This window comes from Rhagoletis pomonella, unplaced genomic scaffold, assembly GCF_013731165.1.
Source record: "Rhagoletis pomonella isolate Grant_MI unplaced genomic scaffold, Rhpom_1.0 Rhpom_scaffold_00176, whole genome shotgun sequence".
Classification (NCBI taxonomy): domain Eukaryota; kingdom Metazoa; phylum Arthropoda; class Insecta; order Diptera; family Tephritidae; genus Rhagoletis; species Rhagoletis pomonella.
The window spans coordinates 44,175-49,421 of NW_023458730.1; positions in this window are offsets into that span (position 1 = coordinate 44,175).

Below are 5,247 nucleotides of genomic sequence, written 5' to 3' on the forward strand. Positions count from 1 at the left end.
CTCATACCTGACTGTAATGTCAAAAAACGTAAACAAAGAAATTAACCCTTTGTTATGCATGTACCATATTTGATAAAATTCAATATGTATGAAATGAAAGTTTTGGTTTTTTTTCGTGGAGCATTTGCTTATATGTATATGTTAATGTACTCGTGGATCGTGCTTGTATATGGCAGACTTACTCAGTTTAGGTCTGTGCATCAACAGCTAACTTCGTCCCCACAGACACCTCAGGAACGGCCGAAACTTCAGATAACTCAAGCAGTGAGGAATTGTATGGTAGAGGTACTGCACCTTGGAACAAACGCGTCCGCTTGGAAATACTCCACTATGATGGGCAACAAATAAAGTCACTGGCACTAAAATGGTGTTCGCACACACGCGAAGAGCCTCCTAATGGAACACCGCAGCTATTTTCCCACCGTTGTCGCTTCACTTGACAATTAGGAGGTTTAAAATAACGCACAAGTTTTTTTTGTCCTGGCTCTTGCCACACAGAGCGCACAGCTCGTAATTCCTTTTCATTTTATTTTTGTATGTATGTATTTAAAATCGGTCGCACAGCTCAAAATTGAAAATTGAAATTTAAAAATTAAAATTTTGAATTGCGTAGGGTTAAGAGTTGACATTACAGTCGTAGTTCAAAAGAGAGAAATGTCGAAATCACTTCTACCTTGTTATACCTTGGATATGAGCGTTAGACATACTTACATATAATGACTTGTCAAAGCAAAGTCTCAGAGAAAACTGAAAAGATTTTTGAAGTGAAACTTCTTATATTACGTTCAAATTGTCCTCATTTAACTTGTTAAATGAAAAAAAGCTTTTTGTAAAAATCAATCGTCCACATTGAACATTTCGAGTTAACTTTGACGGTTGATTTCAAATAAATGGCGTTCAGGGTTGGAACTCCGGCAAGCTTAAATCGGAAAATCGTAGCAGAAAATAATGTTCCATAGTACTATTTTTATAGGTCGCTCGTTTACTGAAGAGCGTCATAATCCAAAGAGAAATTTTTTTCAGTTAAGTATGCAAAAATGGCTGCCGATCCTTATTTTATATTCGCCGAAAAATGCGTTACGCTATCCTCCAATTGTTTCCCTGGAACCTTACCCTATAAACCTTAGACTCTACAATCTCTCTTTAGCCAAAGTAAGGAACCAAATGGAATTTTAATGACAGAGTTATGATCTAATATTTCAAGCAAGTGTTGCATATTTTAGCGAAAGAGTGAAGAGAGTCTAAAATACCATTTCAACTATTATTATCGTGGGAAAATTACGAAATTTATGCCATTTTCCAGAAAGAATACCTTTAAGAGGCATATTTTTGTTTAGATATAGTTTGTGCTACATAAAAATACAAATTAGTCTAATATTATTTATATTATACCTTAAAAATTACCTGAATTCATCAATTTATGTTTGTATTAAAAAGAAAAACAATTTTATTTTATGATTTTCTTCTTTTAGTTTAGATACTGCAAAAGGCGTACTTTATTATTTTGGAATTAAAAACGTAGCAGATCGTAGGTAAAGCGGAGTAGCGTAGTAAGTTTAAAATTTTCTCTGAAACCGTAGTAAATCTACTACGATCGTAGTGAAACTCTAACCCTGTTGGCTTGCCAAACGAAAGTTTTTGGCTCATTCTGATTGGCTGAAGCAGAAAGCTTTCTGATACAACTCTGCGCTGGACTGGTTTTCAAACGAGTTAAATGATTTAACTGGTTCAATTTTCCAACAACAATTGCATGCGATTTAACTTGTTTATGAAGATGTTTTTTTCTTTTAACTGGTTCAAGCCCATATAACATGTTTAACTCGTCAATTTGAACATAGTATTAGGTGCGGTATCCAGTGTTGCGACAAAAATTTACCAAATTACTCAAAAACAAATGAAAAATCCTCAAAATCCGAACAAATTACTCAAAATTGTCTTATTACAGATATGACTGGACTGCATACTATTTACAGGTACTTAGTATAAAAATTAATTACATTTTCCAATTCAATTGGTGCATTTGTTCTTGCGGTTCAAACAAAGTATCACCGTTAATCTTTATGCCTTGGTGTGTATAAAATATATATAATATTGCTCCAACTATATCAATGCTCAATCTGGTCCTAAAGTGCGTCCTACACATTTTTAAACTACTAAATATGCGTTCTACTGAAGCAATAGAAAAGGGCTATATTAGTAATACAGATATATTTTTTTTTAAATTAGGAAACTTATATGAACCTGAAGAATCTTTCAATTCAAAAAATGTTTTCCTTTAATTTTCTGGATCTAATGAAGAATCAATATGAATATCCTTATGATCGAACAATGCGTATTCTCTCCATTCGTTGCCGAGATTTTGCAAGTTCAAAATAAGTTGCAAATATAACGATGGAATGAAAAAAGTTATCGATAACATTTTGAATATTTAGCAGCAAATGCATATGTGCTTAAGAAATAGAAGAAAACCAAACCCTTTTATATTGTGAACCGGAAGAAAACTAAAATTCTTTGCTTGAACGAGTCATGTTTGCATGGTGTATGGCGATATGGGAAAAGTAGGTTTGAAGAATGTTTGACAAGCCGCTTGTGTGGTGTATTTCGCTCTTTATAAAACTTCGAAAAGCTTTTTGTTCAAAAATTTGCAGAGCTATTTCACAACTCTCTTGGGTAAAACATGGTTGCATTTCGATGGTCCTCTGCAATAACGACACAACTCAAAATTTCATTTATTTAAGTAGAGCCAATTAAAGATTTTTTGTTTTGTAATTTAGCAATAATATGTCTTGGAAGGAAATTATTCCGGGCTATTTGCAGTCATTCTATAAGAAAAATTTGTAAGCTTTGAAATTTTGACTTTTTCTAAAGATTTGGTAAGTGTTGGACTGCAAAAAGGCGAAATAAGTAACAACTCGTAAGTATTTAAACGAAAAAAATTCCATTTGTATTGCTGAACAACAGCACAAAACGAAAAGTGTCGTTATTTCCCATAAAAAAATACTAAGTGCCTTACTAAACCTATGAAATCAATAACGGCACAATACGAAAAGTGTCGTTATTTCACATAAAAGCATCACCAACCTATCGAGAGCTTTTGACATATGACAATATCCACGATAAATGTGAGACATGTGCCACATGGCTACTTCGGTGTTGTGTTAAATGGAAAAACTGCGCCTCTGCCGGATTGGTGACAACTAAGCCTATGTCGATTTGCCACAGAAAAATATGGTTATTTATAAACCTAATCCGCTATATAACACAAAAACATTAAATTTTGAGTTGTGCCGTTATTTGCAAATTCCTCAAAATAAAAATCCTCAAAAAATACTCAAGCGCACCCGAAATTCCTCACGTTTTGAGGAATTACTCACAAAGTGGCAGCACTGGCGGTATCGCAAAAATGGAGAGTGAAATTTTTAAAACTGAAAACGGCTCATGAGTGAGAAGGAAGATATAGGTAGTACTGGGAAGGGGAAAAAAGAAATAAAGCGACGCATGACGGGTACGAGTACCAACATATGTATATATGTATGTTTGAATGCACGTATGTATGTATACATATATATATGTATGTATGAACGAACTAATTGCGCATTTCAGCTCTGCCCATGATTCAATAATTAAAGGTTTGCTCATTATTGACATTAGAGTTTTGACACTCCTTAACTCCCTTACAAAAGCTTTACACATACACACGAACCCACACACAATGCTTTCCTAAGGGAGCCGATTTTGTCATGAGGGAGCGAGAAAACTGTTTTTTGAGCAAACCTTTTATTATTTAATCATGAGCTCTGCCGCTACCAAGCAATATATATATATGGGGCATTTCACCTCAAGTGACCCAACTTTTGAAATCTATGTCTTCCGATCGGGATGAAATTTGCACCAAGGTTAGTCCTAAAAAATAGTAGTTATGACACAAAATTTCAATGGGATCGGTCAAACACACTCCGAGTTGGAGGCTCTAGAATTTTGACATTTTGGTCAAACGGCCATTTTTTCGGATCCATATAACTAATTACCTATTGTATTTAGAAAATTTTTTCAGGAATGTTTTCGATAGATTTCTCTTCAGTCTTAACAAATTTTATTTATTTTTAATTAAAATGAATTTTTTAAATTTTTTTTTTTAAATAAAAAATAATTTTTATGTTTTTTTTCAAAAAGGGGTATTTTATTTTTTAGTTTTTTTTGCTGAAAAGAAAGCTTAGGTATTTTCTTTAAGAGCTTTGTGGTCGCTTAGTGGGATGCAACTTGTGTATCAATCAAAATTAGCGTTTAGTAACTCGAAACAGCGGTTTTTTTAATTTTTAATATATGACCTATTGTCTTCTTTTTTTCGTATTATTGTGTAAGTGTCTCGGAAACCTGAAAATAAAACTTATATGAGAAGGTATATACAATTACCTTTCCAACGGTATATAACACGCCTAACCAAAGTTTCATACCCTCTATACTGCCATTCCCGTAGTTAAGGATGATTAAGATTTTTCGTAGTCTAACACAGCAGGTACTCGATTTTGTGCATCCAAACTCTTTATTAATAGCTTTGCAGAATTTTGAGTATTAGATTTGCATACCTACTAGCACAATATTTAAAAGGCATGAAGAATATGGGATTTTCCGGTAGTTAAGGATGATTAAGATTTTTCTTTGTACCTAACCACAGCAGATTCGTCCAAACCTTTTCTCAATAGATATTCATACCTACTCGCGCAACCTATAAGTAGCTATAATAAATCAGCTATAGTTTATGAAGGCAGTGTATGGTCATTTTGAAGACCACTTTTTTAGAAACAGCGTTAAAATAGAGACTGTGTTATTTACATAATTAATATTTTCAGTAGCTATGGCTCATAAAAAGGCTAAGCTTGATAAAGAAACACTGTGTGAAATCATATTCATATTCACGGGGAAAAATGGACGTTTTTGGAAAAGAGGCGTAGCCCCTCGCATACTGACTGAAAGTTTCAGTTGCATATCTCTTCAAATGTTTGGGGTAAAGTACTCAAGCTTGGTATGGAAATACATACATATGTATGTATGTATGTGAAACTAATACCATACTCATGGAGAAAAATGAGAGTTATTGGAAAAGGTGGTGTGGCAACTCCCATGCAAATTGATTTTTCTATGCTGCATAACTCTGCAGGTGTTTATTGCAGAGGACTGGAACTTGGCACCGAGATGTGTATACAAAATTAATTCCATACTCATGGAGAAAAATTTGCGTTATTCGAA